The sequence below is a fragment of the Bacillus rossius genome, chromosome 5, assembly GCF_032445375.1.
Source record: "Bacillus rossius redtenbacheri isolate Brsri chromosome 5, Brsri_v3, whole genome shotgun sequence".
Lineage (NCBI taxonomy): Eukaryota > Metazoa > Arthropoda > Insecta > Phasmatodea > Bacillidae > Bacillus > Bacillus rossius.
Window position 1 is genome coordinate 69,980,228 of NC_086333.1, and position 12,484 is coordinate 69,992,711.

Consider the following 12,484-nt stretch of genomic DNA (forward strand, 5'->3'; position numbering starts at 1 on the left):
GTAAAATGTGGCATATGTCATAATTAATTATGAATATTTGCGTGACATTACACCGCTGTAGCTATCGTGATGTATTTACAGTAGTAAACATTAAATTATATAAATGACAAAAATAATTCTCACTCGTGTCGGATCGGAACTTAAGGTTTAAATTTTAATTTTACTCTACGCAACAAATATAATTCTTACTGTGCACACACCTAATCGTAGTATGCGGCATTCCCCGCTTGGATGCTAGAGTTTCTAGCAAAATGGTGGGCTGGTGGGCCATATTTATTACTGGGGCCATATTCGGCGCAGTGAACTTGGTTGGCCATTTTTAGTATTCAGAAGTGTATTTGCCAGATATGATAGAAAGCGTCTACAACTATCACAGAAAGGATTAGAATTGTTAATTTATACTATGTTTTATTCTTTTTCTTGTTGGTTAAATCTGTTTTCAAATACTTTACCCCTGTTAATAGTTTATTTTTTTCTTAAAATTGTTAAATTGATATTTTTAATTAATTTGTACAGAAGTGCATTCAACATTATGCACAAAACAAAAATAAATACCCGTTTAAATAAAATAGTTTTTTAATATATATTTACTTTTGTGGTGAAATGTGACCTGAAATTTTGATATTCATTTTATATTACCATCTTTTTATACTTTTCAGTTAAATAATTTTAAGTAATAGCTTAAATGCCTATAGAAAAGTAGCTTTTGGTGTACTTACTAAATCCGTACAATAAAATTGTTCTGCTAAAGTTTAATTTTTTATAGTATCTTTAAATCTTATGTTAGTTTCATGAAAAATGTTGAATAAAATTTTGAATCATTTCCAAACACAAATACTTTGGAATCATTCACCTTTTTTTCTCATAAAAATAATGATGATTTTATAAACTATAATATATTATTTATGTACATATTGAAATTTTCTCTTCGAAATGGAAGTTTTTTTTAGTAATTTGTATTTGCTAGTTAAAGTCTATTTTAAGTAATGCAGACTTGATCTTTTTAATTTAGTTTGTCTAGAGGTTATAGAATGTCTTACTGCTTCAAGAAAGCAAATAACTTATCACAAGGAACGAACTACTGTGTATGTTTTATACCTGAACTTCAATATTTTATTAAGCTATTTACATTTTTTTTGTTTTGTTTTTCAGGAACTCTTATCAAAAACTGTATCTAATGGATCACATAAAATTAACTTTTAAAGTATTTAGATCATATTTAAGACCGACCCACTTGTGGAACAGCAAGTATTTTCTTCCTTGTTGATGGGGTCTAGGTTGGAGTAGGACCAGTAATAACATTTTTTTATAATATTTATAATTTTTTTATAATATTTATATTTTTTATAATATTATAGTAAGACGCTATAGAATAGAAGACAAGTGTACTGGAAAGAAAGATTTCATTTTCGACTCACTGACTTGTAAAATATTTGCGCAGTGTTGATACTGTACAGTCAATTAGCAATATGTTTTAACAATATCATGTTATTTCTTATATTTAATGCACAATTGCAAGTATTTTTCGTACGTAAAAGACCCCAGTATTCATGCATGTGTCCAGTTTTAGTTTATCTTCATTGCTGCTCCACTTTCCAGGTAAACTGGTACATTCTATGTAGATTGTCTTTGAATCTGGGAAAGCCAATCAGAACTACTGTCAGTAATGAGTTAACGGCTTTGTTTCAGTCATGGCTTAACAGTTCACCTTATCATGCAGAGTTGATTTGGGAACGTCTAAAACGTTGGATGCTTTTGTAATCCCATTTTTTTATCTCCTTGCTGCTTTTATTACACTCTTAATATTCTCTTCTGACCGCAGTTGCCTTTTTTTTCTGGTCCCTCTGCAGCGAAACAAGACATTACAGATATAAATAACTATCCTATTTTAATTTCAACACTATTTTAAATCTATTTCATTTTAATTTTGATTGTGATATGGTACGGTGTACAGTGCATACCTAATGCAAAATATCCAACTGTTAAAATTGTTGGCTGGATAATTTTTTTTACTAAAAACATTTTTTCAGGGTAATTGTAATTGTTTAATTTAAAACTTAAATAATGTTTTAGTATTTGTTGACCAAATCGATATAAACTTTAATAAATTTAAATATAAATTGGTTATATACTCAGTGATAAGTTTCGTGGAAAGAATTTTTTTTAACTGACAAGTATGCTTAAGATTCAGGTGTATAATTTTTTTTTTTTTCTTAATAATGCCCGGTGCGATATTAGAGCCACAACAGGTGAGCTATATTAGACACAACCGGGATAAACAACATGGCTGCCGATGACATACAAGAAAGAGAAAATTACTCGCTCAAATCACTACTAGCTATACTAAATTATAAGGCACGCCTGTTGACGTTATAACAATTATAACTTAATTATTCACTTTTGTTCACAATTCATGAACATGAATACGTCTCGCAAAATTCTGGACGTACCAAAACCTTCCATGCCTTCAGTAATCCAGTTAAACAATCTTCACCGTCTACTTTGTTGTAGCATTAATTGGGATGTCGAGTCGAAGCAGTTGAACTAGTGATAGTGCGATATTAGGAATATGGGAGTATTAAGCATATTATATTATTTTTTTGAGATTAGTTTTATCTAATAATAGCAAATTGTCTTCCCACGTACAAACTGTGCATTACAAACACAAACATATTTGCGTTATCTACATGCGTTGTCTAGGAAGAAATATGTTACTTTATAGTATTTTTACTTTGTGATTTATTGAGTAGGTTAAAGGCCCGTACATGTGTTTCAACAATGGTATGGACTCGGAGACGGATCCATGGGAACATTTTACTGTCACGTCTGCTGTATCCACAATGCCAGGAAACGTTAAAAAAAAAAAAGAAAAGAAAAAAAAAGGGAACCAATGTGATTGTATTTCAATGTTAATAAATATTAATTTAATTTAAAATAAATTCTTTGAGATCAAAGCACGGGCAGAATTTAAATACGTAATAAAAATAAACGACATAGTAACAGTAGAACAAAAAATAATATACAAGTAATTGAAACAATAATTAACGTATTTTGAACATAAACAAACATGGCTACTACCGCAGCCAAGTTCTCGGCTTCCATTGGTCGCACGGAGCAACATAAACGGAATAGCTCAGCAATCCGTATGAGCCCGTCTACATCTGCTTGCTATTGTAGCAACTCTTTTCCGTGAGATCTGTCTCCGTTTACGTAATCCGTCTCAATTTCATTGAAGAACGGGCCAAAGGAGTTTTTTTTATATTATTTATTTATTTTAAGATGTCATTGCTTTTATAAGTATTGTGTATTTTCAAATAAACTTCTGTGAAACTTAAATAAAAGTGAGCATGTATCTATATTGTACTGTACTAGATAATACAATTGATATGTATGATATGTATCCATTTTTCAATAAAATATATCTGAATAAAATTAGATTTTCCTTTTTTTTTTTCATTTTCAAGCAGATACAAATGTTTGGTCATCACAGATTAGTGTTGTGTCAAAAATTGTTTAAAACATAGGTTTTATGTGATTTTAAAAAGGTTACCAATAACTGTTAACTGATACTGTTACCATCAAGAGAGTTATAAATTTTCTTATCCTTAAAACCGTATATTTTAAACAACGGTTCTTAGTGCCAATCTTAGAAGAAATAATGTAAGTATATCCAATATTTTTTTAGCTGTATATATATTTATTTATTTATTTATTTATTTATTAAAAGTGAAATGTCTACAACTTTGGACTGAAATAATTTTTTTATACGACCTGCAAGGGGTGGAATTAAAAGGGGTTGATTTCTGAAAATTATCTTGAACATTAAAACATACTTTTTTTTCTGGGAAATAACTTACCTAGGTACTAATTTTGTCAACATTGTATTGGTTTCTCTAATTCACAAACATAATACGCACTTTAAGTAATTCATCAACAATATCTCTTAAGTTTAAATCAGTTCTCCTCACCTATATTTCATATAAATAACTATATTTTTTAACATTACCAACACATAAATACAAAAAAAAATCTGTTATTAGTTAAACTGGGTTAACGATTGAAAATTAAGAATTAGTCGTATACTTGACATTTGACTCTATGTATATCAATAGAATAGTTTATGACTGTCGTTTGGTAATTTTGAAGGGTCGTGTGCGAGCTATATTATGACTTAAGAATTAAAAGAGATGGTTATATTTTATCTTTTTCCTTAAGAATGAAGGGAAGCGCCAATCAGAGCACAGTAGTATGTGTGGTTTGCGCGAAATAATGTTCGTTGGGAAAGTAGGTTATGATGCAGTACGAAATGAGTAGGAAATACAGAATTTCCAGCATCATGTTTAGAAATTATAAAATACAAGATGAACATATCACGAAAATTTAAAAGGCTCTGATTGGAATACCTTTTTAATTTGTTTTATGATTTCGTAAATTAATTATTCTGATTATTTCATGTTTTTTTCTATTATAATAGTATATTATGATGCCAATCGTAGGTGCTCTGTGGCACAAGATGTTATACCACATCGATGCCTGCCCTGTGGCGTATCGCACGCCACGAACGCCATAGCTTTGTCAGAAAGTGTAGCAAGTAGAATGGCCCCACAGGCAATATATCGATAGCTGCCTGCGTGGTTATCACGCGACACTTCTGTGTTCCTCCGCAGGAATCTATCTATCAGTCCACTAAATATAGTTCCCATGCTTTATTAGGTTTTACTTTAATGTTAATTATTAATTAAAATATCATCATCACTTATCTATCTTAAATAATTAAAGATTATTCATTGTGAGACTAGGCGACAAAGCTCAGCCCGAAATGTTCGTGTGCTCTGTGTACTTCGCTCGAGAAACGTGGCCGCTGTCGGCAAGGAGACGCCGGATACGCACCAGTCGACGTCTGGCCGGATAAGGGACTAGAGCGCCCACAATACGCAATAGTGTAAGTACTTTCGAATCCTCTGTCTCATCGGCCCCGTGGCCAGCCCCAAACTCGGTTTAGCTTTATCAAACACACTGCTTAGCTTAAATGTAGGGTTTGCAATCGCGCATTTGCGATTTTTCGTCTATTCTTGCATAGTTGGCGGGCCGTGTGTGTGTGTGTGTGTCCCATCCTCAGGAGGAGGCCGCGCACGTGGCCATCCATAGACGATACATGTAAACACTTCATTGAACTTTATTATTTCTTTATTCATTCCCACTAGACCTTGCTGTAGGCCGCACCTACCCACATGAGAAACGTGCCTGCGAGAGTCTTCGACCGTGTTAAGAGCAGGTATTCTCCACATACTTTACTACATCGCCATCTTGGCGATGTTCCACTTAATTAAACTGAACTTTCATGTTTCCGAGATGGACTGATCGCCTAGCTGTTTCGCACATGTTCCAAACCGGTGCATTTATCATTTAGTGTTTTATAGTTGCCGCCATCCGGGTTCTCGCATAATACACTGATTCCTAGCTGGGATAGGGAGACTCAATATAAGAACAAACACGAACTCGAAATTTATACTGTCGATTACACGTCGCGCATGGAGTGTGCAGAGTGGCCGTTTAATCAGGTGGACAATTACAGTCAAAATTACACTTACATTACACTTGAACAGCACACAAAGAATTACCCTTGCCGTCGTCCGGGGTCTCGGGCTCGAGTCCCGGTGCGGCTCCTAGCGGGAATGGCTGTTGTCGATGTAGTGTTTCCGGGTGGGCACCAGACTAGCTCTGTTTCTAGTCGATAGGTGGGTCGTGGGGTCGGTTGCCCTGCGTGGCCCACTAGGACCGTCGGCGGTGTTGCGTGGGATATGAGTAATTCACTACTTGGTGGTGGTTGGTAGTCGTATGGTTAATTGATTAGGCGCTGAAGTAGTGCAACAAATGACGTGCGTCGTTTATTCATGCGACTGTGGGTTTGGTGTAATACCGTTGATTACACACCACGTCGTACAGAGGGTAACGTCACACAATACAGAAGTTACACAAATACACAAAGTTAGTCTGAAAATTTACGTAATAAGGCATGGCACAAGTTTACAAAATTGTACGTGATGGTGTGTTGCACAAGTTTACTGAATGTTACGTGGTGGCGCGTCGCACAAGTTTACTAAAAAACGTTCCAGGTTCAAGGCGTCGCACAAAATTAATAAATGTTACGTATTAGCGTGGCACTAGGCGGTTCTGAGCCTGGTTACCCAAAAGAGGGGTGAGGGCGATTGGAGGCGGCCAATCCCGTATATCAATGTCTCGAGTCGGTGTTCGCGTCCACTGTAGTGGAGCGCGGACCGCAGCTAAATTCGTCCAAGTTCCCTTACGGGGTGGTGTCAGCGCCGGGGTGACTGGTTTTAATTCACGTTCTGTGGTTCGGGAGGCGGCCCGTGCCGTATACTGAAAACCACCCCGCAGACCAAGTGTGGTGCAGGGGGTTTTAAAATGTATGCGGCCGGATTAAGTCCTGGACCGAAAATTGGACCGGGTACGCACGGACAGATTAGTAAAAAGAGGTTTCGAGGAAGTGACTATAATTACCAGAAGTGAGTTCAATGCAGACAATGGATGATGTCTCTCCGTGGGACGTGCGTCCGCCCCGGTCCACAAGTCGCGCTGTACTGGCGTGATGTCATGGCGTCAGGCCGAGGCTCGGTGCCCCTCGCGCCAGGGTTGACCTCATTACGTTATTTTCTAATGTAACATGCTAATAAGAGATTTTAAGGGCGCTAAATTCCTACATTAATTATTAAGGCTAAATTAACATTACTAATCCCTTCTACAATTTAGAGTCAGTATGTTTACGAATTATGTCCTTTAAATTATACATCACACCAGAGACTTTTCGTCTCTTGCTGGACTGCTCCGGTGGGGGGTAATAACGAAACACAAGGGGTTAATAATTATGTCACAATCATGAATTACTTAACTAATCTGGGCAGAAGGCCGCCAGGGGAACACTCACACACGTATCGACACATTTACACACGTGAGTGTCCGGGCACTCCTACGTCGCACTTTCGTTAAGCAAACGCTTAATTTATACGTACAATTGTTTATATTCTGTGTGTGTTTTATCAACGTGGTCGACTATAATGTCGGTCTGTTTATTATGGGGGCGGATACTACCTTGTCTGTTGGTGGCTCGCCTGACACGGGTGGGCTATGGCTAGGGGCGCGTTCTGTTAGCGGGGCCGAATACTGGCGGTTGCAGGTCGGGCTTTAGGGTGACCTTCGGTCGGACGACGTCACCCTACAAAAATACACTTGGTTAAAAAATAGTGCTCTGACGCACTATCCCTAGTCTAAGTCCTCACGGCAGCCGAGATTCGGGGTGGGGGGTTGATTGGAGACGGCAAATCCCGCAAGTTGCTAATTTGGCTGCATCCGTGTTCACCTGTGTGAATCGCGGCCCGCAGTTAAATTAGGTGAAAAAATTTTTGCATGTAGCTGTCGTCGGCGCCCGTGTGCTCGACCTTTAGTAAAAGTTTGTTGGTTGCGGGAGTCGGCTCGTGCCGTAAGGTGAACTGCCCCACGTGATTGATCGTGCGGGGAGTTTAAAGTTAAGCGGCTGGGTTAGGCCCTACACTGTAAAAAGACCAGGGACGTACGGGGAGTGTACGTGAAAAAAGAATTAAATAGGATTAGGTAGGTTTCTTTAATTACCAGAAATACTGCTCAGTGTAGGACAAAGGATGTTGGCTCCCCGTGGAACACACGTCCGTCTCGGTCCGCCAGTCACTCGGTACTGGCGTTTGACCTTGGGCGAGGGAAGGTCTCGGCGTTCTCTCGCACCAAAGTTGCTGAAGTTCTGTTATTCGGAATGTATTTTAATAATAATAAGCTGAGAACAGCTCTAAATTCATACATTAATTATTCTTATTTAACCTGATTGTCAGATGGCTTTTAATAATTATGGTTAATTAATTTACGTAAATTAAGTTTCAATGTTCAGAGTCACACCAGAGACTGTTCGTCGCTTGCTGACCGCTCCAGTGGCTAGTTACACATAAGAAATGGGGAGGTAATATTTACGTTAACACAACACTATAATTAATTAAGGCTGAAGACCGCAAAGGAGACACTGACAAACTTATTACAGCAAGTTCACACGTGAGTGACTCTGACACTCCTGCATCCCACTTTCCTTGGGCGGGGTTTTTAATTAATATTGAAGTTACCCTTAAATTATGTTGTATTGTTAATGAACAGGGGTCAAGGTGTTCAATTAATTAGACACGGCCCTTGGTTCTACCTTGGTATCGGAGGCTCGCCTGACTCGGGTGAGCCATGGCTAAGGGTGTAATCTGAATGTGGGGTCGGATACTGGCGGGTGCAGGTCGGGCTTTAGGTGGCCTTCGGCTGGACGACGTCAACCCCTCCCCCTCGAGAACCCGACCTTGCACCGCTAGTGGCCCCGCCACGTGGGGGCACCCCTAGCTTCAGCAGCAGCTCCATCCCGGCGGTGTTCGCAGCGGCCGCAGCTGGTATGCTCTGCGCTCCGGTCTCAGGTCGTCCCATGTCGAACACCCGGGTTGCTGTCCATTGGCATGGTCCTGCAGCGCCTTCCCCTGGTCATAGTCGGCCAGGTATCCTGGCGGTCGGTGGGTCCTTCGGGGTCGGCCGCCGAGGTCGTCTACTGGGTTAGGAGGTCCGATGTGAGGCTCGAATATGCCGGGTTCTTGTCCCCTGGTACTTGGCATGGTGTGGATTGGTATGGCCTCCTCTCCCGTTCTGGTATGCTGGGCGGGTTTGGATTAGAGGCCTCCTCGTCCTCGTCGTCAGGTTACGTCACCACAGAGGTGGTGACGGCATTGTTGGCTTCTGCGGTTGCGCCAGGTCTGTGGGAAAGCTCGGTGATTGAGAGTACCCACAATCTGTCTCCCTATAGTTCCGGTTGGGTTGCGGGTTCATCGGTGTCCAGGTCGGCGGACCACTCGATGATGGGGTCCTGGGACTCATCTCATGGTTCTATCTCCTGGTTACCTGTACAGTCGGGTGCCAGGTTGCTCGGCGTTTCCTCGTGAGGGAGATTAAGGACATATCCCTCAAGATGTCGTGGTGTTTGTCGGTGACTGAACCGGTTGGACCCTAGTGACATCTCAGGACTCGTCCTCGGGGGGTGGTGCCCTGGGAGCCTGTGGTTTCCAGCCCTTGCCATTGTGCTCGTCATGTTTGTGAACACGAGCGTGTGTGGTCATCTATGTTAAGTCCGGTGTTGTGCCGGGGTGGTCTCAGGAGGGGTGCCTTCTTCCAATGTCCCATCTGGGTCAGGTGTCAGCAAGGTCTTTCCTTCGGGTATCCTCTCTCCTGGTAGGGGGGCGAGGCGCAGGTCGTCTTGGTGCACCTTCTTGTCCCGCCTTCCGCCGGTGCGCACCAGGTAAGAAGTCCTCCCTAGTCGTTGGTGTAAAGGGTAGGGACAGGTCCACTGTGGGTCTAGTCCAGCGCAATAGTTGCGGGGTGTGTTCGAGAGTGGGTGTACGTGGGTAAACACCAGGTCGCCTACCTGCACGGCAGGTGGGGGATGGTCGGTAGTAGGCATGATCCCTTGGGCGTATATTCTCTGCCACCGTCGGGCCCCGTCGTGCTCAGAGTTGCGGCATTTGTCGCGGCCTTCCGCGTCTTCCGTTGGGTGGGGGCGCTGTGTGTGGTCCACTCGCCTGGCAGGGGCAGATTTTGCCCTTGTACCATTTCTGCCAGTGTGAGGCCCATGGCGGCGTTTGTGCACCTTCGCACACAAAACAAAGTGTTGTGTACATTCAAAGACCCATTCGTGTGGTCTGTCCCCAGGCGGATGCATCTGGTTTCGCCACTCGGTCGTGTTGGCCCTTGGATGGTAGGCGGGCGTAGTATAGTGTTCAACCTCGTAGTCGCTGCACCAGGCCTTCCTCTGGCATCCCAGGAACTGAATGGTGTTACCCGTTAGTATGGACTGGGGGTAGTCCCAGCGCGATAAGAATTCCCTTGTCAGGATGCCAGCGAGCGTGAAGGTCCTGATGTTGCCGCAGGGATACGCCTCGGTCCACCGAGTGAATAAGTCTGTCACAACGAGTAGGAAGCCCTTCCCTCGGGGGGTTAGGGGGCAGGGGCCCATCATGTCTATTGCTAATGTCTGAAAGGCAGTGGTGGCTTCCTTAGGCCGCTGCTGCTCCTCCCTGTCTCGTCTGCATGCCTTCCGCACCTGGCATACTCCGCATTCGCGAACGTACTCCCGGATGTCGTAGTGTCTGATCCGTCCCAGGGTGTCTGACAATATCGTGATCATGAAAGAATCTCAGTGTCGCTTCTCGAGCCTCCGCTGGGACGTAGGTCCGCCAATCGTCGCGCTCGCCCTGGGTCCGTGTCATCACCATCATGTCTTGGATGCACCAGGTTCCGTGATCGTCTGCGGTGATTTGTTGGCGGTGTCGGTCGGCGTCCAGTGACATCTCTTGCCCCTGACACACGCATCGGTACAATTCGGCGGAGGTGTTAGGCGGCCCCTCATCATCGTCCGCATCGGCGCATGTTGAATCTGCTTGTCTTTGCTTGTCGGGTGTGTCGGGGGGTAGCATCTCGTCCCAATCATCCTCGTCCCTTAGTTCGGTATGCTTGTCAGGCTCTGTAACTGTGGTTCGTCTGAGTGGGTCGGGCATAGTGAACACTTCCTGCCTTTCTGCTAAGACTCGATCTATTGCCGCGTGGTACTCGGGTGGGACGTCGTGATGCACGTGGTCTAAGGTCACGGCCTCTCCAGGCCCCTCGGGCATTGATACTATCGCGTAGGTCACTAGTCGTCCTTGGGTGCCGATGTGTATCCATGTGGACTTCATCTCAATCACCGCATCCTGTTCGGCTAGCCAGGGTTGGCCTAATACTATCTCCTCGAGGAGGTCTTCAACAACAAGGGTGGTCACTGTAGTGGTGTAGTCCCGAAGGCTTACCTTGAGTACCGCCTGTCCCACAGTCACACCTGGTTGGGTGCAGGTCGCCAGCCGCAACTCTGCTGGTGTGGTTGGAGCATTCTGGGCAGCATGAGGTGGGGGGCCAAGAGCCCGTGGTTCGCCGCAGTGTCCTCCAGGGTGGCGGCAGGTTGCCTGTTGACCTCCACTGGGATGCACAGGAGGCTGTCCCGTGGGCGGGTGAGTTGGTTGAGCCGGGGTGGTGTGTCTCCTTTCGCTGTTAAGGTGTATTTCGTTGTAACCTGAGGCGGTGGTGCTAGTGCCATGCCCCCGGGTTCGCATTTCCCAGCGGGTTACTTGGTGGTGGTTGTTGGTGGCGTGGCAGGTGGCAGTCCTGGTACCAGTGGCGTGTGCCACTGGGGCACCCCCGTTGACACTGAGGAAACCTCACGTCGCTCCGTTGTGGTGTTCCGTTTGACCATTCCTGTCTTTTTGGTTCATGGGTTGTTGGTGCACTCTCGATGGCTCGCCGTCATGTCGGTGGTTGGGTACCGTTTGCCTCCGGTGTGTTCATTGGAGTTGATCCCCAGCTCAGTATCAGGCTGGTACTCCCCCGACTCGCGTTCGGCGTGTCACGGTGCCAGAGGTCCTGCAGGTTCTGTTCTGTCATGATGGCCTGTTGCACGTAATTCTCGACCGAGTTGGCTCGACAGCAACACATGAACGGCTGGAGGTCGGTACGTAACAAGGCTTTCACGGTTGTTAATGCGGCTGTTGGCTGGATGTGTGGTGAAACGCGCTTGAAAAGTCGCATCTTTTGTGCTATGAAGTGTTCAACTGCCTTGCCTTCACGTTGTCGCTCGCCAAAGAACTTCGATGTGCAGTGAACCAACGCCTGGTCGGTGTTGCATCGGTGGGTGAGGGCGGTGGAGAATTCGCCCCTCAGCATACCAAACTGGCCCCACAGGCCCCACCATTGGCGGGCCGTGCCCCGTAGTTCCTCGCTGACTTGTCCGGACCATTTATCTATCGGTATCCCCGAACAGGCTAATCAACAATTACAGATATGTTCCTATTACGTTTTTGAATATCGACTTAGTAGAGAGTTTGCTGTTGACCAATATTTTAAACAAAGAAAATTTGAAATATGTTTGTCATGGCTGCATAACAAACAAGGACCAATAAAAATAACTAAACGTTGGTAGCAGTCCGTAGGAGTAATGCTCGTTAATAGCAGTTGCCGACCTCCGTAGCGTAGTTGGATGCACATCGGCTTACGGTGCGAGGAGTCTTGGGTTCGAGTCCCGGGTAAGGTATGGGTGTAAAATATATCTTCTCATATTTGATAACGACTGAAAATTGAAGATTCAAGCTGCATATAATGACCCTTTGGCTATGGGTGTAATCTGTAGGCCACATAACTATATAAAAAAAATTGGTAGCAGTCAACCACATTTTTCTACACCATGTGCGAGGGGTCCTGGGTTCGAGTCCCGGGTAAGGCATGGGTGTACCATATATATTCTGATATTTGCTAACGACTCGAAATTGAGATTCATGCTGAATATGATGTCCCTTTGGCTGTTGGCGTAAAGCTGTAGGCCACATAACAAATAAAAAAA